Source organism: Prionailurus viverrinus, chromosome B1 (genome assembly GCF_022837055.1).
Source record: "Prionailurus viverrinus isolate Anna chromosome B1, UM_Priviv_1.0, whole genome shotgun sequence".
Classification (NCBI taxonomy): domain Eukaryota; kingdom Metazoa; phylum Chordata; class Mammalia; order Carnivora; family Felidae; genus Prionailurus; species Prionailurus viverrinus.
Window position 1 is genome coordinate 165,709,086 of NC_062564.1, and position 15,036 is coordinate 165,724,121.

Here is a 15,036-nt window from a genome sequence, read left to right on the forward strand (position 1 = left end):
TATACTCGGGTTTGAGTATGGTTTTTCTGTCTTTCTCCTTCCTTTCTCCTTCACCTTGACCCCTCCCACCCCTCCCTGTCCCTTCCCACACTTCCCTGTTCACCTGGAGGAGCTATGTTCAAAGTGCTGGATGGTGTTGAAGAAAGTGAGGACAGAGTATAATCCTTGTGCTAATCGTTACGTATACTGTTGATGTGGAAAACAAGATGGGTAACACCTGACAATATTTGGGAACCTTTTCTTCAACAATCTTCAAAATTTTCACCGGAACTTAAAAGAAGTTTTTGTATAAAAGCATAAGTAAAGCAAAAAGTGAAGTAAAAATAGAAGAATCCACCCAGAATGCTTAACGAGATCTTAATCTATAAAGCAGGAAATAGGAAAGGCAATGTGAATATGCTGTGTCTTCATTAGAATCGTTCCTTTTAGTTTTAATTCTTGGTTATATTTTCCAAGGGGATGAAGTAGAATTCCTAAGTGCATTTCTTAATTGACATCATTTTTATATTTCTCAGCCATGGCTCGGTCACCTTTTAGGTACCTTACTGAATTGGCTTTCCATCCCCACAAAAAAATGAAGTTTCGTAATATGGGCCTTGAGGTGTCAGTACTGAGTGGGAGGACAGAACATTCTAGACTTTATACTTCGATACCTAGAATCTAATTCTCTTTCTACCACTGTGTCCCTTGTCCTATCTGTGCATCCATCTCCTTCTGTGTCCAGAGAAGGCAGCTTGATTTGATGCTTTTTAAGGTCTCTTTTACAAAAATGTTGTTGACTTCTTGAAAATGTTGTTTTCTGGAATCGCCCACACAGTTGGGAATGAGGAACCCATTGCAGCTACCCTCAGAGATCTGGATGTAGATTATTGAACTTTCGTATATAGGCCATTTGGTTGTCATTCACACACTTTTCTCTGAGGTTTTTAGAACAGGAAAATAGGTGGGGTTAGCTTTGCTCGTGAGAAACATCTTGGGTGAGCTATGATTTCAGTTAAAAGATGTGTTTTTGTGACCGAACCACCGCTGAAGAACTGAATGCTGCTTTGTATACTCCCTGCAGAAGTACAACCATGATTCTTTCCACCTGTAAGTACGATGGCTTTGCAGTCATCAGCAGGGCTTGTACTGGGCGTGTTACTTATTCTCGAACTCTGGCAGACGGCATAAAGCTTGTGAAATTTGGAGGATCGTGTCCCCAGATGTTGTGATGGGGTTTTGTGCGTTATTTAAATAACCATCGTAGTGATGTAACTTCGGTAAAGGTTACTTATTGAGACTGCAAAGGGAAACCGACTACTGGCCTTAAATGTACATGCATGTATGGAAATGCAGTTTGAAAAGTGTTTTTTTTTTCTTTAAGTTTTTTCAATGTTTATTTATTTTTGAGACAGAGCGAGAGACAGAGAGCATGAGCAGGGGAAGGGCAAAGAGTAGAGAGGGAGACGCAGAATCTGAAACAGGCTCCAGACTCCGAGCTGACAGCACAGCGCCCAAAGCAGGGCTCAAACCCACAAACCATGAGGTCGTGACCTGCGCCGAAGCCGGACACTTAACTGATTGAGCCACCCAGGCGCCCCTGAAAAGTGTTTGCTTTTAGAGTGATGTGTCGTGTCAAGAACTCAGAGCTGAAGACCAGGAGACCAAGTTGTAGCGTCCGGATTTGCTGCAGCTTTGCTAGGTCACCTTTGGCAACTTCTTAGGTTGGGTCCCTGTCTGTAAAATGGTACCCTCCATCTGCCCACCTCGCCACAAGAGTTCATAAACAGCAGCTAAAAATAACAGGGCCTTCGTGATCTTAATTTTGGGGTTGGTTTGGAAGACTGTGGTGCATTTTGAAAACTCTTATGAATTTAGCTCCACAAGGGCCTTCTCATGCAAATAATTAAAAAGTAAGGAAGGCAAATACTATCTTTGATTTTCCTTCAGAATGACTATAGAACCTAGTCTTAACAAAGCTCAGTCCTACCAGAGGAAAGCAATCAAAGAGCAGCTAACGAAGTTTTTACATCTCTGATTCTTAAGTGGCACTGGGAAAAATTGATTGATTGCAGTTTTTACATGTCATCTGTTGCAACCAGATCACCTCACAGGACCCAACACCCGTGGGGAGAATTTGTAAAAAGCAAACGAGGCTATTCCAGTTGGGCTGACCCCAATATAACTTACCATCTTGATCCACTCCTAGACAAAACGGGGCTTGCTTGTTATCAGAAATGCACATGAACCGGAGCGAAGCAGAAAGAGCTGAGAGGCAACAATTTATGTCCCCGCCTCCCCCAACGGTAGGACAAAGATGAGCAGTGACTTAACCTTTTTATTAAAAGCGATGTGAGCACCTGTTGTTCATTTCTCCTGAGGTCAGAACTAGCGAAAAGGCTATAAATGATAACAGGAAAGATTTAGTGACATATAAATAAAATAAATAATGCTGAGGGTTGAGACAGGATTAGGTGTTGGTGGTGCTATTTTGTGAATCGTCCTGGCTGGCCTGGAAGGGCATGGATTTGACGAACGTTCACCGTCTCTTCCAGCTTCTGGTGATTTGTTTGATGGTAAAAGTCGCCTATGTATTTCTGCCACAAACCACGTGTAGACATGGCTCTATGTGCTTCTGGGTAAAACAATAAGCGTTTTCTGTTGATAAGAGGAAGCCAAGAGATGCCTCAAGGTGTGTTACTGCTAATCAAAAATATGTGTATGTGTTTGCGAGGCCAGAGGCATTTGCCAAATACGTTTGTTGTCTTAAGAGCTGTCTTAGAAGTCTGGCCTGATAGGCTGCTGTAGGGTAGGAGGAAATAATTGTAGAAGGTGAGATATTGGTCATACTGAATGGTGGGGAGAGACTGAGTGGGGTATCAGGGCACTGCTGGAGTGCAACTCATTTGGTGAAACGTAACTGGGTATTGCTAAGGTTTCTACCCGCAAGCAGTGGCTCCGAGGACAGACCCAGCCTAGTAAAGTCACTTAGAGGACAAAGCCCAGGGAGAAGAGCCAAGGAGGGGTTTGAAAAAGTCAACTCTTCCCTTCCCCTCCACCTCATTTTAACCTAATTTCTCTGCCTTTCTTTTCTTCCCAACTTAGACAGTAGAAGGGAAAAATATAATGACGTATAGGAGTGATGCTTAAGTCTTAGTGGGCCTGAAGTATGCACGGGATACTGTTAAAATGTAGATTTCCAGACTTACCTCCATAGTTGGATCTGGGGGTGAGTTAAGGACACTTGATTACATTGCCTTTCTGGGGCTTCTATTTTTTTTTTTTTTAATTTAAAAACCAGTTTATTTATTTTGAGAGAGAGAGAGAGAGAGAAAGTATGAGTGGGGGAAGGGCAGAGAGAGGGAGAGAGAGAATCCCAAGCAGGTTCTATGCCGTCAACACAGAGCCCAACGCGGGGCTCCATCCCATGACCATGAGATCATGACGTGAGCCAAAACCAAGAGTAGGATGCTTAACTGACTGAGCCACCCAGGCGTAGGGCCTCTATTTTTAAAATTTTTTTTTCAACGTTTTTATTTATTTTTGGGACAGAGAGAGACAGAGCATGAACGGGGGAGGGGCAGAGAGAGAGGGAGACACAGAATCGGAAACAGGCTCCAGGCTCTGAGCCATCAGCCCAGAGCCTGACGCGGGGCTTGAACTCACGGACCGCGAGATCGTGACCTTATTTTTAAAGCCCTCTCTCAAACCTTGTTGTTTTCGATTTCCACACCAAACCCTATCAAGTTAATATCTTCTATCATTACTGTTATTATTAATATAAAGATAAAGTGGGTAGCTGCATAGCCACCTCTCAGATGGCCCCCAATGGCCTCCACCTCCTGGCACTCACACCCTTGTGCAATCTCTCTCCTTGAGTCTGAATTGGACCCAGTAACTCACTTCTCATGAGCAGAATATGATAAAAGCAGTAGTGTTATCTCTGAGATTAGGTTGTAAAAAGACTGGGGCTTCTGATTTAGGGCACTTGGGTTCTTTGTCTCTTGGATTACCGGCTGCGATGCCGTGAGCATTCTCAGGTAGCCAATGGAGAATCCCTATCATGAGGCACTAACGCACCAAGGCCTGCCGACAGCCGTGGAAGTGAACGTGGAAGTGGATCAACGCAACCTGACGACATTTTCATGAGCTTCGCGAACTTGTTGACCTCTAGCTGCAGGCACCCAGCTGAGCTGTGCCTGGACTGCCGCCCCACAGAAGCTGTGAGATACTAAAGTTTTTAAGCTTCCAGGCATGGAGATGATTTGTTTCCAACAACACATAATGAATTCAGTGGCAGAAGGCACTGGGAGAACCGTGGACCAAAATCAAACTTGGCCACTTCCGCCACTAGTTTGCCTCAGGCTGGAGTTGGTCCTCTTTATCAAAAATAGAGTATTTCTCAATATGGACACTAGGAGATGCGTCTTTGGCTTTTACGTCAGTTCACTTTGCTCCCCCTATGACTTCCCAGACTCTGTCACAATAATGATGACTGCAACCGCCATTTGTAGCGCTGCCCGGGAGGCTTGTTGTTCCTCAGTGAAGCCCACCTGGCCAGCACCACCTGTGCACTTCCTGCCCACCGAGGGTCAGTGGACGCGGCTTCCCGCACACCGTCAGCCCTGCCAGCAGGTCTTGTGGCCACACACTTCGCGTCACAAGCTGGCTCAATGTCTTGGGTGTGATCTTTGTGAGCTCGTCATGAATTTTGAGGTCACAGACCTCAGTCTTCTCAGAAACACTGCTCTGAGACCTGGCGGCAGAGAGGAATGGTGTGCAAGGTGACTGCCCTGTCCAGCTCACCAAAGCTCATTACTGGGAAGAAATCAGCATTCCTGCGTAGAGCAAACAATGGCTTCAGGAATGTCTGGTGCCTGGGGGTGCGCCCTGGCCAGGGCTGTGATGGGCAGTCTTCAGGGAGCCTGTGTTCCCTCACAGCATCCTTTACTCCCCGGATACTATCTCCCCTGGTGCCCACTACCCCATCCAGCTCCTCAGGCTTCTAGAACCTCTTCACCCCTTCCCCACAGCTGGCATCCCTTCAGGCTCCAGCCAGGCCAAGCGCCATTTTTGTCCTCCACCAAATTTATCAGTTTCCTGTCACATGAGCTAGATACCTGTTAGTATCTATTAGTTAGATATCTGTTAGTGGCCAACGCATCCCCTAAAGTTGTTATTTCACTTAGTTTAAGGTAAGACCAAGATGATGTCAAGAAACCAGTTTGGGATTTATCACGGTTGTTTACGTCTTTTGTCAATCCATTCAAAAAGACTGACCTCTCTGGTGGCTACCATTTCTTAGATGCATGGACATTTTACCATCAAGAGGAAACACACACTGGAGTGTTCTCGTAGCATTCCTCTCAGAAGGAGTATCTTTTTAATATCAAAAGAAGGCATATACACAAAACGATAAGTTAACACCTCAAATATATAAAGAGCATAAACTCAGAATAAAGGAGAGCTTTCTAAATTGAACACACATCTCTGTGAAAAATCAGTGTGTTACTTCTTCCCTCCCTCTCTGCCTCCCTTCCTCATTCGGGTCTGTCCCTCCCTCCCTCTTTCCCTCTGTACCCCCTTCCTTCTCCTTCTCTTACCCTCATTGGTGAGAGCCTCTTCTGATGCCTGATCAGAGGTCGAATTTCATGCTAAAGAAAAGCTAGCTGTGTGTCGCACCTCCCAGATAACATCCGTTAAGTCAATTACAACGTGCCTGTCTTCAAAAGGCCCTTAAGAAATAGATCTAGTGGCAGGAATTTATGATAGTCATTTGGCCTTTCTGGGAATTTCTGGAAAAAATTAGGCATATCTTGTAGTGCATGCAGAGACTCACTAATCAATCCATCACCCAAGTTTTCAGGGGTTGCCTCCACACCCTTCAGCTGCACATACAGCTGGCACCAGAATTCCTTGCCTTAAAACCACAACCTGGAATGGGTGAGTTGGGAGATCAGCCTGGTCTTTGGTTCAAGGCAGCTCTTGAAACGAAGCCAGTTACTCATGTTTTCAAGTACACATCAGCAGCCCTCTGCCAGTTATTATGACCAAATTCAGGAGGAATGAATTTCACCTGAGGCTCTGATTCAAAATGAAACACTGATATCAGAAATGCCAGGGGATGATTGCCAGGTTATGCTGATGTAAACCTCAAAACAGGAGAAAAGGAGGGAAGGGCACCAGCTTTGCTTCCCAGACAGCTGGGGCCACCGCTTTTCACCTGACAAGTGTTTGTGTGCAGGAAGGTGGCCTCGGAGGTGCTCCGAGAAGTGGTGCTTCTTACATTCACTCCCTTCCAGTGCCCCCTGGGGAAACCTGTTCCCCCGCAGCCCTGCTGTGGCCACCCACACGCGTCTGGGGGCTCCAGGCGCCTTGCGCGGGTGACAGAAAGGGGAGAAGGCGTTCCCAGGGAAGAACATGAACACCAAATAAAAATGAGAGGTTCAACCTTCCCCCTGAGAGACGTGCCATGGCTAAAGGTCATGGAGATTACGCTGGGATAGGGTGCCTTTTTCCTGATTTGCTGGTGCCTGATATATAATTAAAGATACTTGCTGGGGAATAAGAAGCAGGTGAAAAGATCAGCCTGGGAGAGGAAGCTCCTTCCTGAGATAATCCTCAACCCTGCCAGCAGGCAAATAGTCATGGCCCATCTCTGGGGCATTTTAAGTCTCTCTGGCAAAGGCCTTTGATATGCACGAGCTTCTGCCTAAGCTGGAAATTTTCCAAAGGCACAGGAGAACTTTCTCTCTGCAGGTTAATCAGCGAATATATAGTTTCTATAATCACAGAATGCAGGTGGGAGTGACTCTCCATCTGTTCACTCGCTGGAAGTCCTGTAATGCTGTAAATTGAAAATGACCACAAATCTCATCATCATTGATATCTGCTTTGGAGGGAATCAGTATTTCAGTCTATAAATAAAGATGCCTGGTGTCTGGGGAAGTCATGCCAAACAAGGGAACACCAGCGGACTGCTGCTCGGCGATCACAAGTTGTTTTTCATTTGCTCAACAATTATTTCTCGGGCAGCGGCGCCAGGCAGAAAGGGATGGAACCATAAACAAGCCGGAAACGGGCCTGCCTGCCCGTGGCTTCTCTTCAGGGGAGAAGAAAAACTTTATTACGCTTGAGGCAGTGGTGGCATAGGTCGTACCTTTTTTTGGAGGTAATTGTCTTTGCTATTGACTCAGGAAAAATAAGTATCTTTGAAAATACTTCCTCCTAAATCCCAGTCTGCGGGAGACATCAAAGGTAACCCAGGGGGTATTGTCAGGTTTATAATCCACTCTGCTGGCATGTAGTCCTTCAAGTGAGTAGCAGAAGGCCTTTCCCTAGTGTCCAGATATCTTTCCCGCCTGCTAACTGATACCGGAATTCCTCTGGAAAAGGTATTCGAATTTAAGGTATTATGATAGGTACTTTTATGGGTCAACTTGGCTGGGTCATGTTGCACAGATGTTTGGTTAAATATTATTCTGGATATTTCTGTGAAGGTGTTTGGGGGATGAGGATTTAAATCAAGATTTAAATCGGTGGTCTTTGGGGTACCTGGATGGCTCAGTCGGTTAAGCCACCAACTGTGTCCTACTAAGTCTGACTTTGGCTCAGGTCATGATCTTGCAGTTTGTGAGTTCAAGCCCCATGTTGGGCTCTGTGCTGACAGCCCAGAGCACGGAACCTGCTTTGGAGATTCTGTGTTTCCCTCTTCCTCTGCCCCTTCCCTGCTCATGCTCTCTCTCTCTCTCTCTCTCTCTCTCAAAAGGAAATAAATGTTTTAAAAAAATTTTTAAACACAATAAATCAGTGATCTTTGAGTAAAACAGATGACTATCCACAATGCAGGTGGGCTTTATCTAATCAGTTGAAGTCCATTCTGCCAGCAGACTGCCTTTGGACTTGAACACAGCTCTTCTCTGAGTTTCCAACCTGCCAGCCCACCCCATTAGATTTTGGACATGCCAGTCCCCACAGTCATGTGAACCAATTCCTTAAAAATTAATCTGTCTGTTCACCTTAATACAGGCGGAATGTTTACAAATAAGGAAATGCCTTTGAAAGAAGCATTGCAAAAAAAAGGGTGGGGGGGAGTGCCTGGGTGGCTCAGTTGGTTAAGTGTCTGACTTCAGCTCAGGTCATGATCCCATGAGCCCCACGTCGGGCTCTGTGCTGACAGCTCGGAGCCTGGAGCCTGCTTTGGATCCTGTATCTCCCTCTCCCTCTGCCCCTCCCCCGCTCACAGTCTGTCTCTCTCAAAAATAAATAAACATTAAAAAAAAAAGCACTGCAGTACTACATGTTTACTATTATATCTGTTTATTACACCATTTATACCAAAAAGAAGTTTCAGAGCCTCTCCCGAGAGCTGTTTTGATAATAGGGAGAGAACCCCTTAGAGTCCGGAATGGAGGGAACATTTGCCTTTGAGTCAGGAGTAGAGAATGGGCTCAGGACAAGGGACTTGGGGGACTGAAGATCAGGTTTGCTTGCTTGGCTTTATTCCCCTGTTTTGTCTTCAGAGGGAGAATCCCATCTGCTTACGTCTGTTTACCTTAGACATAGTCTGTGAGTACCTAGAAAATACTTGCTGAGTTAGTTCTAGGGAACTGGGTGAGGGAGAAAGTTGGGAATATAAATGAGTAATTGTTTTATGTTCTTGGTGCTTCACCTCTGCTATTGTATTTAATCTCATCCATAACGATAGTCTTGTTTCGCTCCTGGACTCTGAGCCAAACTCTCTAGGCTCAAATGCTGACTCAGTGGCTTTTTAATTCTGTGGCTTTGGACAAATGACTGAACCTCTCTGTTAGTGTTTTTACTCTGTAAAATGGGGTACTGACAGGACCTATTTCAATGTTTAGGGAGTAAGTTAGTATAGTAAGATGTTAGTAGAGTGTCTGTTACCAGTAAGGGCTGTGTCAGTAGGACGGGGGAACTGCCTTTCCTAGAAGATAGGTTTCATTTCTGTATTTTCCAGATAAGGCTGCTGAATGTCCAGAATCTCATTGTCGCCACAAGAAAACGGAGCCGTGGTTTGACTGCAGGCTGGTCTGACACTAAAACCTTCCCAACCCCCATATGCCGTCCTAATATGGATAAAACATTTGAACACCAGAGAGATTTTAACTATTTCATTTAGCATCTCATGCATTTATGCTTGATTTTGGACACGTGACTTCTTTTTTTTTTTTAATGCATCTGGAACAGAAGGTTAGACTCACGACCTACAAATACTAGCCGAAGGTCCGGAAGCTATTTTCTTCAACTTTGCTGTTCTACTTATTCAAAAGGTTGTGGTCAACCTAGCTTTCTGTGCAGCCAACATTGAGGTGTGAGATATCACGCAGTAGAACAAATTACAGAAAAGTAGAGCCCAGGTGTATTGTGAGGGTGTAGGTATGGGTGAGGCCCATTTATTGAGTTCTCGCTGTGTGCCAGGCACCGACACTGGGTGCTCTGAAGAAGACAACAAGGTGCAAACCCAGTCCCTGAAATTGAAGAGTTTACAACGTAGCTCAGTGGTTCTCAAAATCAAGTGATTTTGTGTCTCCCGGTGGTGGGCGGATGGGTGGGGAGGGATATTTGACAATGCCTGGAAGATTTTTGGTTTTCCTGACCCAGAAGGGGAGATGTGTGTGAAGGGGTGAGGGGTTTCTGCTGACACCTAGTGCACAGACGTGCTGCTAAAAATGTCCTACAATGCACAGGACAGTGCCCCCATCCCCCCAAGAATCACCCGATCTAAAATGTCAATTGTGGTATGACAGAGAAACCCTTTGAGAGATGGCGCCTACACAAAGATTGTCGTGCACATGGCCATCTAACATGGTGCCCAGTTATGAGCCATGGGGCAGGACAGATCCCTTGTGCTCTGGGAGCCCGGAGGACCACTGGATGGGAGTGGATTGCAGTGGAAGTCCTTCTCAGTCTGGAGGCAGAAATGTTCAGGATGTTTGTGACATCAGAGCAAGTGGAAGAAGCTGGTGTAATACGAGTGGTGAACCTGGAGAGTTGGCATGGAGTTGGCCAAGTTATGGAAGGCAATGAACAGAGGGAGGGTATAATCTTGATGCCATCTGTGCTGAGAGTCTTTTTAGGAGCTGAGGATGGAGAGCAGTTGGCTGAGATGGACTTTTAGGGAAATGAACTTTGAGGATGGATTGAAGGAGAGAACAGAGGCAGGGACGTGGGCCAGTTCATTCGATCACTGAGCGAACACGGTCCCTAGAGGTTGAGAGCAGAGACTCTGGAGTCGCTCTGCCCGCATTCCAATCCTGGCTCTCAACTTAAAGGCCCTCTGACTCTCAGCAGGGAGGACCCCCTCTGTGGTTCAGATTCTTCACCTGTGAAGTGGCACCTACTTCATAGGGTGGTTGTGAGGAATACAGGAGTTATTGTAGGCATATAGGTGTGGGCTGATGAGGGCTTGGACTATATTGGTAGCAAGGGAAATAAGAAGTAAAAAACTAAACAATTTGAACAGATTAATGGCAGATTGGATACAAAGGATAGGGCTCAGGAAGAATCCAAGATGCCTGTGGTGGAATCATCCACAGACAAGGAAAAATTAGAGAGGGGAACCGATAGGATAGTTTTCTTTCTTTCTTTCTTTCTTTCTTTCTTTCTTTCTTTCTTTCTTTCTTCTTTCTTTCTTTCTTTTTTCTTTCTTTCTTTCTTTCTTTCTTTCTTTCTTTCTTTCTTTCTCTTTCTTTCTTTCTTTCTTTCTTTCTTTCTTTCTTCTTATTAATACAGTATTTATTTGTCTTCCTTCTGTCAAACCCTGAGCCAACCACTTTCCTCAGGCTGCCTGGGGAGGTATGGGAAAAAGAACATACAGGACAGGCGAGACATGGGAGAAAGACCCGTGGGACGTCGAGACGGTTCTGTCACCTGGTGAAGAGGATGAGAAAGGCCGCCATCAGGCAAAAGAGCCCCATGGCCTCCAAGAGGGCAAAGGCCAGAATGGCACAGGCGAAGAGCTGTTGCTTCGTTGGCCTAGCCAATGTTGAGGCTCCCAGACACAGTCCCAATTCCAGCCCCAGGGCCAGCCACCCCTACCATGGCAGTCCCAGCCCCACAGTGACCTTGGCTGCTGCGTCGGTGTCCCTTGAAATGACACCGGTTTGGAAGCTGCAGATAAAAATAAGCGAGGTCAGGGCACATGGGGCTGCCCAGCTGCTGAGGCTCTCATCTGTCAGTGTCTCCGGTGGTTTTAGTGACACTGCAGACCGTGATCTGCTCAACAGCTGAGCGGTGCTCCTGACCAGGAAGGGGGTGGAGATGAGCTTTGCACAGGCATAAATTTTCAGGGGGTGAGGGCCTGTGGCAGAAGATCTGCACCCAGTGCCGAGAAGACAGGTTGGGGCTCGTGAGGAAGACGAAAATTCTGGTTAGGCAAAAGGGAAGTCAGCGGCTGAATCAGAGAAATAAAAAGCCTTTTGCAACTCTCACTAAAAATCAGGTACATGTAAAAAGTTGTCAGTCCGAGAATAGGCACTTAACTAGCTAACCACAGGCCTACCTGATTTTCTGGGGGTTTCCTTTTTTTTAATCTATAAATTCTAATTTTGATGTGTTTCCAGCATTTGGAAAAATATAGAGAATAATATAACATGCTAGTGATCATTCAAGGAGTAAAGAGACCATTATAGACACTTCTTGGCCTCGACAATATTAAATGGCTTTAGTTTATATTAAAACATGAGGCCGGGGGCGCCTGGGTGGCTCAGTAGGTTAAGCGTCCGACTTCGGCTCAGGTCATGATCTCGCGGTCCATGAGTCTGAGCCCCGCGTCGGGCTCTGTGCTGACAGCTCAGAGCCTGGAGCCTGTTTCAGATTCTGTGTCTCCCTCTCTCTCTGACTCTCCCCCGTTCATGCTCTGTCTCTCTCTGTCTCAAAAATAGATAAACGTTAAAATAAAAATTAAAACACAAACAAACATGAGGCCATAGATGGTCATTGCTCACCTTGCTGGACCATCTTACAAAGGTTTGTAGACTAAGTACAGAGTTTGCTCTGGCCTGTGACCAAATTGTTCTCATCTTCGGTATCTAATAAGACCTCCTACTACATAGACACTCAAGGTCTTATCTTCCTTTATTTCAAGGACTTTCATAATCTATTCCTATGTCACCACTCTCATTGTTCACTGCTTCCTATTGTACCTGCTTATTCTGTCCTCAAATACAGCTTTTGTTTTCCCATTAGGACTGAATAAAGACAGGTGGGTGTTCTGGAAAGGTTTATAATTTGATGCTCCTTCAAACTAATTTATTCATGTACCATCCACTCAACAAATATTTACTGAGTGGATATTATATGTCAACAACTGTTCTAGCCTCTTGAGATATAACTGAACAGAAAAGACAAAGATCCCTGTTTACATTCGAGTAGAGGAGACAGACATTAAAAAATAATAATAAAATCAGTCAATCACATAGTATGTTAGAAGGTGAGACATGCCATAAAAAAAAAAAAAAAGAAAGAAAGAAAAGAAAAGAAAAAAATAAAGTGAGAAATACCCAAGTCAGGGAGTGCAGGAGGCAGCAATAATTAGTCAAGCTACTCTTCATTGGGAGGGTTAAGATTTTGAACAAAGACTTTAAGGATTGGGGACAGTTAAGAAGGTTGGATGTTAATTTCATCTTTTAAATTTTTTGAGAAGCCTCCATACTGTTTTCCACGACAGCTGCCCGAATTCACATTCCCACCAACAGGGCACAAACGGTCCCTTTTCTCAACATCCTCGCCAACACTTGTTATTTCTTGTCTTTTTTGATATTAACCATTCTGACAGGTGTGATATGATATGTCATTGTAGTTTTGATTTGCATTTCCATGGTGATTAGTGATGCTGAGCAACTTTCCATGTGTCTTTGGAAAAATGCCTATCCATGTCCTCTGCCAATTTTTAAATTGGATTATGTGGGGTTTTTTTGATATTGAATATATGAATTCTTAATATATTTTGGATATTAACCCCTTATCCAATATATTATTAACAAATAATCTTCTCTCAAAAGGTAGATCGCCTTTTCATTTTGTTAATGGTTTCCTTTGCTGTGAAAAAACTTTTTAGTTTGATACAGTTCCAGTGATCTACTTTTTTTTCTTTTTTTTGGTCATTTCCTTAGACCATATGACCCAGTAATTCCACTTCTGGGTACTTACCTGATAGAAAACAAAACCACTGATTTGAAAAGATATATGCACCCCTATGTTTACTGCAGCATTATTTACAATAGCCAAGATATGGAAGCAACCTAAGTGTCCATTGATAGGTGACTGGGTAAAGAAGATGTGGTGTTTGTGTGTGTGTGTGTGTGTGTGTGTGTGTGTGTGTATTATATATAATATATTTTTATATTATATATATATATACACAAAATGGAATATTGCTCAGCCATGAGAAAGAATGAAATCTTTGTGTTCACAATAACATGGGTGACCTAGAAGGTGGACCTAAGTGATATAAGTCAGACAGAAAAGACAAATACCATCTGATTTCACTTACAGGTAGAATCTAAAAAATAAATGAACAAACAAAAACAGAAACAGACTCATACATACAGAGAACAAACTACTAGTTGCCAGAAGGGAGGGAGATGGGGGGGGGGGGGGATGGGCAAAGCAGGTGAACGGGATTAAGAGGTATAAACTTCCAGTTATAAAAGAAATAAGTCACAGGGATGAAAAGTACACCATAGAGAATATAGTCAATAATATTGTAATAACTTTGTATGGTGACGGATGGTAACTACACTTATTGTGGTGAACATTACATAATGTGTGTCATTGTTGAATCACTATGTTGTATACCCGAAACTAATATAATATTTTATGTCAACTATACTTCAGTTTTAAAATTATTTGAAAAAAGAATGTTGACACCTGGAGGGGAGAGTGAAACAAAAGCATAGAAGCTACGGAGAGAGCAGGCCTGGTGCGCTTCAGAAACAGTGAGGAGGGCAATGTGGCTGGGTGACATGTGTAAAAGCATATTGGACAGAAGTGAGAGGCAATAAGGAGGCCAGATCTTGGAGGGTTTTATAGGCTAGTGTGAGAAATTTGGCTATCACTGTTGGTGAAATGGGGAGCCATTGTGGGGTTTGGAGACAAGGAGCAAAATGATCCAACTCAGGTTTTATTTATTAAAAATGTTTTTGGGGCGCCTGGGTGGCTCAGTCGGACAAGCGTCCAACTTCAGCTCAGGTCATGATCTCACGGTGTGTGAGTTCAAGCCCCGCGTCATGCTCTGTGCTGACAGCTCAGGGCCTGGAGCCTGCTTCGGATTCTGTGTCTCCCTCTCTCTCTGCCCCTCCCCTGCTCATGCTCTGTCTGTCTCTGTCTCTCAAAAATGAATAAACATTAAAAAAAATTTTTTTTAATTTTTTAATGTTTAATTATTTTTGAGAGAGAGGGAGAGACAGCATGCAAGTGGGGAAGGGGCAAAGAAAGAGGGAGACACAGAATCCGAAGCAGGCTCCAGGCTCTGGGCTGTCAACACAGAGCCTGATGTGGGTCTCAAACTCACAAACCGTGAGATCATGACTTGAGTTGAAGTTGGATGCTTAACTGACTGAGCCACCCAAGTGCCCCCAACTCAGGTTTTAAATTAATTACTCTGGCTGCTATGCTGAGAAGAAACTATAGGGAGTTTAGGGTAGAGGCAGGAAGAAGTCAGAAGGCTGTTGATATAATCCAGATGAATGCTGGTGGCTTAGTCCATGGTAGGAACAGAAGGGTAGGGGAAAGCAATAAGATTGTGTGTGTGTGTGTGTGTGTGTGTCTGAGTGAGTTTTTAACCATCGTGAAATATACATAAGATAAAATTTACGAGTTTAACTGTAAGTGTACAGTCCGGTGGCATTAAGTGCATTTGAATTCTTGTACAACCATCCCTCCCCACTGTCCATCTCCAGCACATTTTCATCATCCCAAACTGAAACTCTTGGATACATGTTTAAGGCAGAGTCAGAATGCTTTCTGACAAATTGGACTGGGATGTGAGAGAAAGAGAAGAATCAAAGACAACTCCAAGATCATTGACCTGAG

General features: G+C 44.3%; 1 protein-coding gene and 1 pseudogene across 1 annotated transcript in view; one reads left to right on the top strand and one right to left on the bottom strand.

The window, feature by feature from the left end:
• The first annotated feature begins 6,227 nt into the window (after window positions 1-6,227).
• TXK (TXK tyrosine kinase) overlaps window positions 6,228-15,036 on the top strand; it is a 61,165-nt gene continuing 52,356 nt past the window's right edge. Inside the window, exons 1-2 of the transcript XR_007151611.1 lie at window positions 6,228-6,239; window positions 9,612-9,617. The gene's annotated coding sequence lies outside the window, so the exon portion shown is untranslated. The remainder of the gene's footprint in view (window positions 6,240-9,611; window positions 9,618-15,036) is intronic.
• On the bottom strand, window positions 10,869-11,961 carry LOC125164898 (ATP synthase F(0) complex subunit C2, mitochondrial-like; annotated as a pseudogene).